Below are 16,030 nucleotides of genomic sequence, written 5' to 3' on the forward strand. Positions count from 1 at the left end.
ACAGCATAGACTTTCGGCAAGGAGAGCAGGTCGGAAGGGACAGCGAAATGATTGCCAAAGGATATAAGCGAACGTTGTAGACAAGAAAAAGGTTAAACTTTCTCTCTCTAATCTTCTCCTATAAACTCTACTTCTTTTCCTAACTTGATCGTCGGAGGGTTCACTGGGGGACTACCCCGTTCCCCGTTGAACTTGTTTGCAGGGTATCCGGTGGGCTCGATCATTTGGGCTTGGGCTTGGGGAGCTTGGACAAGTTCGCTCCATTCACCGGGGATAAACTGTATCAACAAATTCAAAGTACTCAGACAACCATTAAAAATGCAAAAAAAAAAAAAAAATCATTGGGGATAAACTATATCAACAAATTCAAAGTACTCAGACAACCATTAAAAATGCAAAAAAAAAAAAAAAAAAAAAATCAGAAAAGTATATTTACATGATGGGATTTCTTCATCTGAAATCAAACCCAATAAACACCAACAATGGTGCATATCCATTAAATAATGAATTTACACCTACCTAGGTAAAAATTGCTTCAAAAAATAAATTTAAAGTACTCAGACAACCATTAAAAACACAAAAAGAAAAAAAAATATTCAGAAAAGTATATTTACAAGATGGAATTTTCACCTTGTGCGTGTTTGTCTTCTCGGTGTTGATTCATCTAAAATCAAACTCAATAAACACCAATAATAATGCAAAATCCTTCCAGTGTTGTTGATTATTTTATCCTTAACCAGTTTTGAATCTCATGTGCAGGGCATGTTTTTGCTTTTGCCATTAATAATTTGGATGCCAGCTATCATTTGAACCGAATAAAACCAAAATGTGATAGTTTAGGGACTACATAAACAAATTAGTGATAGTTTAGGGGGTAAAAGTATTTTTAACTACTCTTATTGCACTACAAAAAATTCACTTTTTTGCGACGGTAAAATACCGTCGCCAATACCAAAGAAGCCGTCTCAAAAGCTTTTTGGCGACGGTAAATAGCTTTTAGCGACGGTAAAAGGGGGGTCGCAAAAAAAGGGGTTGCTAAAGGTCTTCAGCGACGGTAAATGCCGTCGTAAAATATTGGCGACGGCAAAAATGCCTTTTAGCGACGGTAAAATACTGTCGCAATTAATGTGTAAAAATCTGCAGACTTTGAGACGGCACTAAAATACCGTCGCTAATATGGTTATTTGCGACGGGAAAATACCGTCGCAAAAGGGTTATGTGAGACGGTAAAATACCGTCGCCAAAAATAGTTATTTGCGACGGGTTTAATACCGTCGTTAATACTGTTATTTGCGACAGAGAAGTGTGCCGTCTTTAAAAATATTATTTGCGACGGTGAAAGTACCGTCGCTAAAGGCCTTTTGTTCATATTGCCAATATCATTGGCGACGGCTACGCTACCGTCGCAAAAACCTGGTTCTAACAAAAAATGCAGCAATAAAATTATTAAAAATATGCAAATTACCTGTATTAAATAAAAATAGCTAAAAAAAAATCGATAACTATATAATAATATAAAAATTCCTGTATATAAATAAAATTTCATCCATAATTAAAGTACTCTTCCATTCATAACAACACATCATCAAAATTATCCAACCACATAATTTTGCATAATACATACATAATGTTGTTCACAAATCTAAATAACGTAAATAAAAAATAAAGGTTTTCTTCATAAACAAAAGTTTGTCGCAATCTTCACACGGCTGCATTCCACAAGAAGCAAACTGCTACTCAGGAAATATCTGAAAATAAAAAATAAAAATAATTAATGACAATATAATTATGTATTAATATTTTAACTACAAAAAACCATAAAAAATTAATTACTATATAATTACAAAGATAGTTAAGTAAATAATTTTGGCTAGATAGAAATCCGACCCTAACTCCCAAACCGGAAACCCGATTCGAGTTTCGTCTTCTCCCACAGGTCTCTCGTGCCTAGGCGATCATGTGTGCCAAGTTTCGTGATAAACCGACCCCTTTTGGTGATTTTGGAGCGTCAACACCTCGAATTCAAGTTTCTTAAGGAACTAGTTCGCCTAGACCGAAATATGGCTCAAACTCCCAAACCGGGAAACCGATTAGAGTCCCGTCTTCTCCCACAAGTCTCTCGTGCCTAGGCGGTCGTGTGTGCCCAAGTTTCGTGCCAATCCGACCCCATTTGGTGATTTTGGGGTGTGAACACCTCGAATTTAAGTTTCTTAAGGAACTAGTTTGCCTAAACCGAAATATGGCTCTAACTCCCAAACCGGGAAACCGATTGGAGTCCCGTCTTCTCCCACAAGTCTCTCGTGCCAAGGCGGTCGTGTGTGCCAAGTTTCGTGCCAATCCGACCCCATTTGGTGATTTTGGGGTGTCAACACCTCGAATTTAAGTTTCTTAAGGAACTAGTTTGCCTAAACCGAAATAAGGCTCTAACTCCCAAACCGGGAAACCGATTGGAGTCCCGTCTTCTCCCACAAGTCTCTCGTGCCTAGGCGGTGGTGTGTGCCAAGTTTCGTGCCAATCCGACCCCATCTGGTGATTTTGGGGTGTTAACACCTCGAATTTAAGTTTCTTAAGGAACTAGTTTGCCTAAACCGAAATAAGGCTCTAACACCCAAACCGGGAAACCGATTGGAGTCCCGTCTTCTCCCAAAAGTCTCTCGTGCCTAGGTGGTCGTGTGTCCCAAGTTTCGTGCCAATCCGACCCCATTTGGTGATTTTGGGGGTCAACGAATTCAAGTTTTTTAAGGAACCAGTTTGCCTAAACCGAAATATGGCTCTAACTCCCAAACCAAGAAACCGATTGGATTCCCGTCTTCTCCCACAAGTCTCTCGTGCCTAGGCGGTCGTGTGTGCCAAGTTTCGTGCCAATCCGACCCCATTTGGTGATTTTGGGGTGTCAACACCTCGAATTTAAGTTTCTTAAGGAACAAGTTTGCCTAAACCGAAATATGGATCTAACTCCTAAACCGGGAAACCGATTGGAGTCCCGTCTTCTCCCACAAGTCTCTCGTCCCTAGGTGGTCGTGTGTGCCAAGTTTCGTGCCAATCCGACCCCATTTGGTGATTTTGTTTAGTGTTAACACCTCGAATTTAAGTTTCTTAAGGAACTAGTTTGCCTAAACCGAAATATGGCTCTAACGCCCAAACCGGGAAACCGATTGGAGTCCCGTCTTCTCTTACAAGTCTCTCGTGCCTAGGCGGTCGTGTGTGCCAAGTTTCGTGCCAATCAGACCCCATTTGGTGACTTTGGGGTGTCAACACCTCGAATTTAAGTTTCTTAAGGAACTACTTTGCCAAAACTGAAATATGACACTAACTCACAAACCGGGAAACCGATTGGAGTCCCGCCTTCTCCCACAAGTCTCTCGTGCCTAGGAGGTCGTGTGTGCCAAGTTTCGTGCCAATCCGACCCCGTTGGGTGATTTTGGGACGTCAACACCTCAAATTCAAGTTTTTTAAGGAACTAGTTTGCCTAAACCGAAATATAGCTCTAACTCCCAAACCGGGAAACCGATTGCAGTCCCGTCTTCTCCCACAAGTCTCTCGTGCCTAGGCGGTTGTGTGTGCCAAGTTTCGTGCCAATCCGACCCCATTTGGTGATTTTGGGGTGTCAACACCTCGAATTTAAGTTTCTTAAGGAACTAGTTTGCCAAAACCGAAATACGGCTCTAACTTCCAAACCGGGAAACCGATTGGAGTCCCGTACTCTCCCACAAGTCTCTCGTGCCTAGGCGGTCGTGTGTGCCAAGTTTCGTGCCAATCCGACCCCATCTGGTGATTTTGGGGTGTTAACACCTCGAATTTAAGTTTCTTAAGGAACTAGTTTGCCTAAACCGAAATATGGCTCTAACGCCCAAACCGGGAAACCGATTGGAGTCCCGTCTTCTCCCACAAGTCTCTCGTGCCTAGGTGGTCGTGTGTGCCAAGTTTCGTGCCAATAAGACCCCATTTGGGGATTTGGGTAGTCAACACCTCGAATTTAAGTTTCTTAAGGAACTAGTTTACCTAAACCGAAATATGGCTCTAACTCCCAAACTGGGAAACCGATTGGAGTCCCGTCTTCTCCCACAAGTCTCTCGTGCCTAGGCGGTCGTGTGTGCCAAGTTTCGTGCCAATCCGACCCCATTTGGTGATTTTGGGGTGTCAAAACCTCGAATTTAAGTTTCTTAAGGAACTAGTTTGCCTAAACCGAAATATGGCTCTAACTCCTAAACCGGGAAACCGATTGGAGTCCCGTCTTCTCCTACAAGTCTCTCGTGCCTAGGTGGTCGTGTGTGCCAAGTTTCGTGCCAATCAGACCCCATTTGGTGATTTGGGTAGTCAACACCTCAAATTTAAGTTTCTTAAGGAACTAGTTTGCCTAAACCGAAATATGGCTCTAACTCCCAAACCGGGAAACCGATTGGAGTCCCGTCTTCTCCCACAAGTCTCTCGTGCCAAGGTGGTCGTGAGTGACACGTTTCGTGCCAATCCGACCCTATTTGGTGATTTTGGGGTGTTAACACCTCGAATTTATGTTTCTTAAGGAACTAGTTTGCCTAAACCGAAATATGGCTCAAACTCACAAACTGGGAAACCGATTGGAGTCCCGTCTTCTCCCACAAGTCTCTCGTGCCTAGGCGGTCGTGTGTGCCAAGTTTCGTCTCAATCCGACCTCGTTGGGTAATTTTGGGGCGCCAACACCTCGCATTCAAGTTTTTTAAGGAACTAGTTTGCCTAAACCGAAATATGGCTCTAACTCCCAAACCGAGAAACCGATTGGAGTCCCGTCTTCTCCCACAAGTCTCTCGTGCCAAGGCGGTCGTGTGTACCAAGTTTCGTGCCAATCCGACCACATTTGGTGATTTTGGGGTGTCAACACCTCGAATTTAAGTTTCTTAAGGAACTAGTTTGCCTAAACCGAAATATGGCTCTAACTCCCAAACCGGGAAACCGATTGGAGTCCCGTCTTCCCCCACAAGTCTCTCGTGCTTAGGCGGTCGTGTGAGCCAAGTTTCGTGCCAATCAGACCCCATTTGGTGATTTTGGGGTGTCAACACCTCGAATTTAAGTTTCTTAAGGAACTAGTTTGCCTAAACCGAAATATGGCTCTAACTCCCAAACCGGGAAACCGATTGGAGTCCCGTCTTCTCCCACAAGTCTCTCGTGCCTAGGCGGTCGTGTGTGCCAAGTTTCGTGTCAATCCGACCCCGTTGAGTAATTTTGGGGCGCCAACACCTCGAATTTAAGTTTCTTAAGGAACTAGTTTGCCTGAACCGAAATATGGCTCTAACTCCCAAACCGGGAAGCCGATTGGAGTCCCGTCTTCTCCCACAAGTCTCTCGTGCCTAGGCGGTCGCGTGTGCCAAGTTTCGTGCCAATCCGACCCCATTTGGTGATTTTGGGGTGTCAACACCTCGACTTTAAGTTTCTTAAGGAACTAGTTTGCCTAAACCGAAATATGGCTCTAACTCCCAAACTGGGAAACCGATTGGAGTCCCGTCTTCTCCCACAAGTCTCTCGTGCCTAGGCGGTTGTGTGTGCCAAGTTTCGTGTCTATCCGACCCCGTTGGGTGATTTTGGGGTGCCAACACCTCGCACTCAAATTTTTTGAGGAACTAGTTTGCCTAAACCGAAATATGGCTCTAACTCCCAAACCGAGAAACCGATTGGAGTCCTGTCTTCTCCCACAAGTCTCACGTGCATAGACGGTCGTGTGTACCAAGTTTCATGCCAATCCGACCCCATTTGGTGATTTTGGGGTGTCAACACCTCGAATTTAAGTTTCTTAAGGAACTAGTTTGCCTAAACCGAAATATGGCTCTAACTCCCAAACCGGGAAACCGATTGGAGTCCCGTCTTCTCCCATAAGTCTCTCGTGCCTAGGCGGTCGTGTGTGCCAAGTTTTGTGCCAATCCAACCCCATTTGGTGATTTTGGGGTGTCAACACCTCGAATTTAAGTTTCTTAAGGAACTAGTTTGCCTAAACCAAAATATGGCTCTAACTTTCAAACCGGGAAACCGATTGGAGTCCCGTACTCTCCCACAACTCTCTCGTGCCTAGGCGGTCGTGTGTGCCATGTTTCGTGTCAATCCGACCCCGTTGGGTGATTTTGGCGTGCCAACACCTCGCATTGAAGTTTTTTAAGGAACTAGTTTGTCTAAACCGAAATATGGCTCTAACTCCCAAACCGGGTAACCGATTGGAGTCCCGTCTTCTCCCACAAGTCTCTCGTGCCTAGGCGGTCGTGTGTGCCAAGTTTCGTGTCCATCCGACCCTGTTGGGTAATTTTGGGGCGCCAACACCTCGCATTCAAGTTTTTTAAGGAACTAGTTTGCCTAAACCGAAATATAGCTCTAACTCCCAAACCGAGAAACCGATTGGAGTCCCGTCTTCTCCCACAAGTCTCTCGTGCCTAGGCGGTCGTGTGTGCCAAGTTTCGTGCCCATCCGACCCTGTTGGGTAATTTTGGGGCGCCAACACCTCGCATTCAAGTTTTTTAAGGAACTAGTTTGCCTAAACCGAAATATGGCTCTAACTCCCAAACCGGGAAACCGATTGGAGTCCCGTCTTCTCCCACATGTCTCTCGTGCCTAGGCGGTCGTGTGAGCCAAGTTTCGTGCCAATCCGACCCCATTTGGTGATTTTGGGGTGTCAACACCTCGAATTTAAGTTTCTTAAGGAACTAGTTTGCCTAAACCGAAATATGGCTCTAACTCCCAAACCGGGAAACCGATTGGAGTCCCGTCTTCTCCCACAAGTCTCTCGTGCCTAGGCGGTCGTGTGTGCCAAGTTTCGTGTCAATCCGACCCCGTTGAGTAATTTTGGGGCGCCAACACCTCGAATCTAAGTTTCTTAAGGAACTAGTTTGCCTAAACCGAAATATGGCTCTAACTCCCAAACCGGGAAACCGATTGGAGTCCCGTCTTCTCCCACAAGTCTCTCGTGCCTAGGCGGTCGTGTGTGCCAAGTTTCGTGTCAATCCGACCCCGTTGAGTAATTTTGGGGCGCCGACACCTCGAATTTAAGTTTCTTAAGGAACTAGTTTGCCTGAGCCGAAATATGGCTCTAACTCCCAAACCGGGAAACCGATTGGAGTCCCGTCATCCCCCACAAGTCTCTCGTGCGTAGGCGGCCGTGTGTGCAAAGTTTCGTGCCAATCCGACCCCATTTGGTGATTTTGGGGTGTCAACACCTCGAATTTAAGTTTCTTAAGGAACTAGTTTGCCTAAACCGAAATATGGTTGTAACTCCCAAACCGGGAAACCGATTGGAGTCCCGTCTTCTCCCACACGTCTCTCGTGCCTAGGCGGTCGTGTGTGCCAAGTTTCGTGCCTATCCGACCCCATTTGGAGATTTTGGGGTGTCAACACCTCGAATTTAAGTTTCTTAAGGAACTAGTTTGCCTAAACCGAAATATGGCTCTAACTCCCAAACCGGGAAACCGATTGGAGTCCCGCATTCTCCCACAAGTCTGTCGTGCCTAGGCGGTCGTGTGTGCCAAGTTTCGTGCCAATCCGACCCCATTTGCGGATTTTGGGGTGTCAACACCTCGAATTTAAGTTTCTTAAGGAACTAGTTTGCCTGAACCGAAATATGGCTCTAACTCCCAAACCGGGAAACCGATTGGAGTCCCGTCTTCTCCCACAAGTCTCTCGTGCCTAGGCGGTCGTGTGTGCCAAGTTTCGTGCCTATCCGACCCCATCTGGGGATTTTGGGGTGTCAACACCTCGAATTTAAGTTTCTTAAGGAACTAGTTTGCCTAAACAGAAATATGGCTCTAACTCCCAAACCGGGAAACCGATTAGAGTCCCGCCTTCTCCCACAAGTCTGTCGTGCCTAGGCGGTCGTGTGTGCCAAGTTTCGTGCCAATCCGACCCCATTTGGTGATTTTGGGGTGTCAACACCTCGAATTTAAGTTTCTTAAGGAACTAGTTTGCCTGAACCGAAATATGGCTCTAACTCCCAAACCGGGAAACCGATTGGAGTCCCGTCTTCTCCCACAAGTCTCTCGTGTCTAGGCGGTCGTGTGTGTCAAGTTTCGTGCCAATCCGACCCCATTTGGTGATTTTGGGGTGTCAACACCTCGAATGTAAGTTTCTTAAGGAACTAGTTTGCGTAAACCGAAATATGGCTCTAACTCCCAAACCGGGAAACCGATTGGAGTCCCGTCATCTCCCACAAGTCTCTCGTGCCAAGGCGGCCGTGTGTGCAAAGTTTCGTGCCAATCCGACCCCATTTTGTGATTTTGGGGTGTCAACACCTCGAATTTAAGTTTCTTAAGGAACTAGTTTGCCTAAACCGAAATATGGTTCTAACTCCCAAACCGGGAAACCGATTGGAGTCCCGTCTTCTCCCACAAGTCTCTCGTGCCTAGGCGGTCGTGTGTGCCAAGTTTCGTGCCTATCCGACCCCATTTGGGGATTTTGGGGTGTCAAGACCTCGAATTTAAGTTTCTTAAGGAACTAGTTTGCCTAAACCGAAATATGGCTCTAACTCCCAAACCGGGAAACCGATTGGAGTCCCGCCTTCTCCCACAAGTCTGTCGTGCCTAGGCGGTCGTGTGTGCCAAGTTTCGTGCCAATCCGATCCCATTTGGTGATTTTGGGGTGTCAACACCTCGAATTTAAGTTTCTTAAGGAACTAGTTTGCCTGAACCGAAATATGGCTCTAACTCCCAAACCGGGAAACCGATTGGAGTCCCGTCTTCTCCCAAAAGTCTCTCGTGCCTAGGCGGTCGTGTGTGTCAAGTTTCGTGCCAATCCGACCCCATTTGGTGATTTTGGGGTGTCAACACCTCGAATTTAAGTTTCTTAAGGAACTAGTTTGCGTAAACCGAAATATGGCTCTAACTCCCAAACCGGGAAACCGATTGGAGTCCCGTGTTCTCCCACAAGTCTCTCGTGCCTAGGCGGTCGTGTGTGCCAAGTTTCATCTCAATCCGACCTCGTTGGGTAATTTTGGGGCGCCAACACCTCGCATTCAAGTTTTTTAAGGAACTAGTTTGCCTAAACCGAAATATGGCTCTAACTCCCAAACCGACAAACCGATTGGAGTCCCGTCTTCTCCCACAAGTCTCTCGTGCCTAGGCGGTCGTGTGTGCCATGTTTCGTGTCAATCCGACCCCGTTGAGTAATTTTGGGGCGCCAACACCTCGAATTTAAGTTTCTTAAGGAACTAGTTTGCCTGAACCGAAATATGGCTCTAACTCCCAAACCGGGAAACCGATTGGAGTCCCGTCTTCTCCCACAAGTCTCTTGTGCCTAGCCGGTCGTGTGTGCCAAGTTTCGTGCCAATCTGACCACATTTGGTGATTTTGGGGTGTCAACACCTCGAATTTAAGTTTCTTAAGGAACTAGTTTGCCTAAACCGAAATATGGCTCTAACTCCCAAACCGGGAAACCGATTGGAGTCCCGTCTTCTCCCAAAAGTCTCTCGTGCCTAGGCGGTCGTGTGTGCCAAGTTTTGTGTCAATCCAACCCCGTTGAGTGATTTTGGGGCGCCAACACCTCGCATTCCAGTTTCTTAAGGAACTAGTTTGCCTAAACCGAAATGTGGCTGTAACTCCCAAACCGGGAAACCGATTGGAGTCCCATCTCCTCACACCAGTCTCTCTTGCCTAGGCGGTCAAGTGTGCCAAGTTTCGTGCCAATCCGAACCCATTTGGTGATTTTGGGGTTTCAACACCTCGAATTTAAGTTTCTTAAGGAACGAGTTTGCCTAAACTGAAATATGGCTCTAACTCCCAAACCGGGAAACCGATTGGAGTCCCGTCTTCTCCCACAAGTCTCTCGTGCCTAGGCAGTCGTGTGTGCCAAGTTTCGTGCCAATCTGACCCCATTTGGTGATTTTGGGGTGTCAACACCTCGAATTTAAGTTTCTTAAGGAACTAGTGTGCCTAAACCGAAATATGGCTCTAAGTCCCAAACCGGGAAACCGATTGGAGTCCCGTCTTCTCCCACAAGTCTCTCGTGCCTAGGCGGTCGTGTGTGCCAAGTTTCGTGTCTATCCGACCCCGTTGGATGATTTTGGGACGTCAACACCTCAAATTCAAGTCTTTTAAGGAACTAGTTTGCCTAAACCGAAATATAGCCCTAACTCCTAAACCGGGAAACCGATTGGAGTCCCGTCTTCTCCCACAAGTCTCTCGTGCCTAGGCGGTCGGGTGTGCCAAGTTTCGTGCCAATTCGACCCCATTTGGTGATTTTGGGGTGTCAACACCTCGAATTTAAGTTTCTTAAGGAACTAGTTTGCCTAAACCGAAATATGGCTCTAACCCCCAAACCCGGAAACCGATTGAAGTCCCGTCTTCTCCCACAACTCTCTCATGCCTAGGCGGTCGTGTGTGCCGAGTTTCGTGCCAATCCGACCCCATTTGGTGATTTTGGGGTGTCAACACCTCGAATTTAAGTTTCTTGAGGAACTAGTTTCCCTATACCGAAATATGGCTCTAACTCCCAAACCAGGAAACCGATTGGAGTTCCGTCTTCTTCCACAAGTCTCTCGTGCCCAGGCGGTCGTGTCAGCCAAGTTTCGTGCCAATCCGACCCCGTTTGGTGATTTTGGGGTGTCAACACCTCGAATTTAAGTTTCTTAAGGAACTAGTTTGCCTAAACCGAAATATGGCTCTAACTCCCAAACCGGGAAACCGATTGGAGTCCCGTCTTCTTCCACAAGTCTCTCGTGCCTAGGCGGTCATGTGTGCCAAGTTTCGTGTCAATCCGACCCCGTTGGGTAATTTTGGGGCGCCAACACCTCGCATTCAAGTTTTTTAAGGAACTAGTTTGCCGAAACCGAAAAAAGGCTCTAACTCCCAAACCGAGAAACCGATTGGAGTCCCATCTTCTCCCACAAGTCTCTCGTGCCTAGGCGGTCGTGTGTGCCAAGTTTCGCGCCAATCCGACCACATTTGGTGATTTTGGGGTGTCAACACCTCGAATTTAAGTTTCTTAAGGAATTAGTTTGCCTAAACCGAAATATGGCTCTAACTCCCAAACCGGGAAACCGATTGGAGTCCCGTCTTCTCCCACAAGTCTCTCGTGCCTAAGCGGTCGTGTGAGCCAAGTTTCGTGCCAATCCGACCCCATTTGGTGATTTTGGGGTGTCAACACCTCGAATTTAAGTTTCTTAAGGAACTAGTTTGCCTGAACCAAAATATGGCTCTAACTCCCAAACCGGGAAACCGATTGGAGTCCCGTCTTCTCCCACAAGTCACTCATGCCTAGGCGGTCGTGTGTGCCAAGTTTCGTGCCATTCCGATCCCATTTGGTGATTTTGGGGTGTCAACACCTCGAATTTAAATTTCTTAAGGAACTAGTTTGCCTAAAACGAAATATGGCTCTAACTCCCAAACCGGGAAACTGATTGGAGTCCCGTCTTCTCCCACAAGTCTCTCATGCCTAGGCGGTCGTGTGTGCCAAGTTTCGTGCCAATCCGACCCCATTTGGTGATTTTGGGGTGTCAACACCTCGAATTTAAGTTTCTTAAGGAACTAGTTTGCCTAAACCGAAATATGGCTCTAACTCCCAAACCGGGAAACCGATTGGAGTCTCGTCTTCTCCCACAAGTCTCTCGTGCCTAGGCGGTCGTGTGTGCCAAGTTTCGTGTCAATCCGACCCCGTTGGGTGATTTTCGGGCGCCAACACCTCGCATTCAAGTTTTTTAAGGAACTAGTTTGCCTAAACCGAAATATGGCTCTAACTCCCAAACCGAGAAACCGATTGGAGTCCGTCTTCTCCCACAAGTCTCTCGTGGCTAGGCGGTCGGGTGTGCGAAGTTTCGTGCCAATCCGACCCCATTTGGTGATTTTGGGGTGTCAACACCTTGAATTTAAGTTTCTTAAGGAACTAGTTTGCCTAAACCAAAATGTGGCTCTAACTCCCAAACCGGGAAACCGATTGGAGTCCCGTCTTCTCACACCAGTCTCTCTTGCCTAGGCGGTCGAGTGTGCCAAGTTTCGTGCCAATCCGACCCCATTTGGTGATTTTGGGGTGTCAACACCTCGAATATAAGTTTCTTAAGGAACTAGTTTGCCTAAACCGAAATATGGCTCTAACTCCCAAACCGGGAAACCGATTGGAGTCCCGTCTTCTCCAACAAGTCTCTCGTGCCTAGGCGGTCATGTGTGCCAAGTTTCGTGCGAATCTGACCCCATTTGGTGATTTTGGGGTGTCAACACCTCGAATTTAAGTTTCTTAAGGAACTAGTGTGCCTAAACCGAAATATGGCTCTAACTCCTAAACCGGGAAACCGATTGGAGTCCCGTCTTCTCCCACAAGTCTCTCGTGCCAAAGTGGTCGTGTGTGCCAAGTTTCGTGCCAATCCGACCCCATTTGGTGATTTTGGGGCGTCAACGAATTCAAGTTTTTTAAGGAACTAGTTTGCCTAAACCGAAATATGGCTCTGACTCCCAAACCGAGAAACCGACTGGAGTCCCGTCTTCTCCCACAAGTCTCTCGTGCCTAGGCGGTCGTGTGTGCCAAGTTTTGTGCCAATCAGACCCCATTCGGTGATTTTGGGGTGTCAACACCTCGAATTAAAGTTTCTTAAGGAACTAGTTTGCCTAAACCGAAATATGGCTCTAACTCCCAAACCGGGAATCCGATTGGAGTCCTGTCTTCTCCCACAAGTCTCTCGTGCCTAGGCGGTCGTGTGAGCCAAGTTTCGTGCCAATCCGACCCCATTTGGTGATTTTGGGGTGTCAACACCTCGAATTTAAGATTCTTCAGGAACTAGTTTGCCTAAATTGAAATATGGCTCTAACTCCCAAACCGGGAAACCGATTGGAGTCCCGTCTTCTCCCACAAGTCTCTCGTGCCTAGGCGGTCGTGTGTGCCAAGTTTCGTGCAATTCCGACCCCATTTGGTGATTTTGCGATGTCAACACCTCGGATTCAAGTTTCTTAAGGAACTAGTTTGCCTAAACTGAAATATGGCTCTAACTCCCAAACCGGGAAACCGATTGGAGTCCCGTCTTCTCCCACAAGTATCTCGTGCCTAGGCGGTCGTGTGTGCCAAGTTTCGTGCCAATCCGACCCCATTTGGTGATTTTGGGGTGTCAACACCTCGAATTTAAGTTTCTTAAGGAACTAGTTGGCCTAAACCGAAATATGGCTCTAACTCCCAAACCGGGAAACCGATTGGAGTCCCGTCTTCTCCCACAAGTCTCTCGTGGCTAGGCGGCCGTGTGTGCCAAGTTTCGTGTCAATCCGACCCTGTTGGGTGATTTTGGGGCGCCAACACCTCGCATTCAGGTTTTTTAAGTAACTAGTATGCCTAAACCGAAATATGGCTCTAACTCGCAAACCGAGAAACCGATTGGAGTCCCGTCTTCTCCCACAAGTCTCTCGTGCCTAGGCGGTCGTGTGTGCCAAGTTTCGTGCCAATCCGACCCCATTTGGTGATTTTGGGGTGTCAACACCTTGAATTTAAGTTTCTTAAGGAACTAGTTTGCCTAAACCGAAATGTGGCTCTAACTCCCAAACCGGGAAACCGAATGGAGTCCTGTCTTCTCACACCAGTCTCTCTTGCCTAGGCGGTCGAGTGTGCCAAGTTTCGTGCCAATCCGACCCCATTTGGTGATTTTGGAGTGTCAACACCTCGGATTTAAGTTTTTTAAGGAACTAGTTTGCCTAAACCGAAATATGGCTCTAACTCCCAAACCGGGAAACCGATAGGAGTCCCGTCTTCTCCCACAAGTCTCTCGTGCCTAGGCGGTCGTGTGTGCCAAGTTTCGTGCCAATCTGACCCCATTTGGCGATTTTGAGGTGTCAACACCTCGAATTTAAGTTTCTTAAGGTACTAGTGTGCCTAAACCGAAATATCGCTCTAACTCCTAAACCAGGAAACCGATTGGAGTCCCGTGTTCTCCCACAAGTCTGTCGTGCCAAGGTGGTCGTGTTTGCCAAGTTTCGTACCAATCAGACCCCATTTGGTGATTTTGGGGCATCAATGAATTCAAGTTTTTTAACGAACTCGTTTGCCTAAACCGAAATATGGCTCTAACTCCCAAACCGAGAAACCGATTGGAGTCCCGTCTTCTCCCACAAGTCGCTCGTGCCTAGGCGGTCGTGTGTGCCAAGTTTCGTGCCAATCCGACCCCGTTTGGTGATTTTGGGGTGTTAACACCTCGAATTTAAGTTTCTTAAGGAACTTGTTTGCCAAAACCGAAATATGGCTCTAACTCCCAAACCGGGAAACCGATTGGAGTCCCGTCTTCTCCCACAAGTCTCTCGTGCCTAGGCGGTCGTGTGTGCCAAGTTTCGTGCCAATCAGACCCCATTTGGTGATTTGGGTAGTCAACACCTCGAATTTAAGTTTCTTAAGGAACTAGTTTGCCTAAACCGAAATATGGCTCTAGCTCCCAAACTGGGAAACCGATTGGAGTCCCGTCTTCTCCCACAAGTCTTTCGTGCCTAGGCGATCGTGTGTGCCAAGTTTCGTGCCAATGCGACCCCGTTGGGGTGATTTTGGGCCGTCAACACCTCGAATTCAAGTTTTTTAAGGAACTAGTTTGCCTAAACCGAAATATGGCTCTAACTCCCAAATCGGGAAACCGATTGGAGTCCCGTCTTCTCGCACAAGTCTCTCGTGCATAGACGGTCGTGTGTGCCAAGTTTCGTGCCAATCCGACCCCATTTGGTGATTTTGGGGTGTCAACACCTCGAATTTAAGTTTCTTAAGGAACTAGTTTGCCTAAACCGAAATATGGCTCTAACCCCCAAACCGGGAAACCGATTGAAGTCCCGTCTTCTCCCATAAGTCTCTCGTGCCTAGGCAGTCGTGTGTGCCGAGTTTCGTGCCAATCCGACCCCGTTGGGTGATTTTGGGACGTCAACACCTCTAATTCAAGTTTTTTAAGGAACTAGTTTGCCTAAATCGAAATATGGCTCTAACTCCCAAACCGGGAAACCGATTGGAGTCCCGTATTCTCCCATAAGTCTCTCGTGCCTAGGCGGTCGTGTGTGCCATGTTTCGTGCCAATCCGACCCCATTTGGTGATTTTGGGGTGTCAACACCTCGAATTTAAGTTTCTAAGGAACTAGTTTGCCTAAACCGAAATATGGCTCTAACTCACAAACCGGGAAACCGATTGGAGTCCCGTCTTCACCCACAAGTCTCTCGTGCCTAGGCGGTCATGTGAGCCAAGTTTCGTGCCAATCCGACCCCATTTGGTGATTTTGGGGTGTCAACACCTCGAACTTAAGTTTCTAAGGAACTAGTTTGCCTAAACCGAAATATGGCTCTAACTCGCAAACCGAGAAACCGATTGGAGTCCCGTCTTCTCCCACAAGTCTCTCGTGCCTAGGCGGTCATGTGAGCCAAGTTTCGTGCCAATCCGACCCCATTTGGTGATTTTGGGGTGTCAACACCTCGAATTTAAGTTTCTAAGGAACTAGTTTGCCTAAACCGAAATATGGCTCTAACTCGCAAACCGAGAAACCGATTGGAGTCCCGTCTTCTCCCACAAGTCTCTCGTGCCTAGGCGGTCATGTGAGCCAAGTTTCGTGCCAATCCGACCCCATTTGGTGATTTTGGGGTGTCAACACCTCGAACTTAAGTTTCTTAAGGAACTAGTTTGCCTAAACCGAAATATGGCTCTAACTCCCAAACCGGGAAACCGATTGGAGTCCCGTCTTCTCCCACATGTCTCTCGTGCCTAGGCGGTCGTGTGTGCCAAGTTTCGTGCCAATTCGACCCCATTTGGTGATTTTGGGGTGTCAACACCTCGAATTTAAGTTTCTTAAGGAACTAGTTTGTCTAAACCGAAATATGGCTCTAACTCCCAAACCGGGAAACCGATTGGAGTCCCGTCTTCTCCCACAAGTCTCTCGTGCCGAGGCGGTCGTGTGTGCCAAGTTTCGTGCCAATCCGAGCCCATTTGTTGATTTTGGGGTGTCAACACCTCGAATTTAAGTTTCTTAAGGACTAGTTTGCCTAAACCGAAATATGCCTCTAACTCCCAAACCGGGAAACCGATTGGACTCCCGCCATCTCCCACAAGTCTCTCGTTCCTAGGCGGTCGTGTGTGCCAAGTTTCGTGCCAATCCGACCC

At 47.3% G+C, this 16,030-nt stretch overlaps 1 long non-coding RNA gene across 1 annotated transcript in view; it reads right to left on the bottom strand.

Moving 5' to 3' along the window:
- Nucleotides 1-1,596: 1,596 nt before the first annotated feature.
- LOC145792461 (uncharacterized) overlaps nucleotides 1,597-16,030 on the bottom strand; it is a 35,911-nt gene continuing 21,477 nt past the window's right edge. The window contains exon 3 of the long non-coding RNA XR_014331860.1: nucleotides 1,597-1,748. This is a non-coding gene — a long non-coding RNA (uncharacterized LOC145792461). The remainder of the gene's footprint in view (nucleotides 1,749-16,030) is intronic.

Source organism: Camellia sinensis, chromosome 6 (assembly GCF_055761805.1).
Source record: "Camellia sinensis isolate YWXY chromosome 6, ASM5576180v1, whole genome shotgun sequence".
NCBI lineage: Eukaryota > Viridiplantae > Streptophyta > Magnoliopsida > Ericales > Theaceae > Camellia > Camellia sinensis.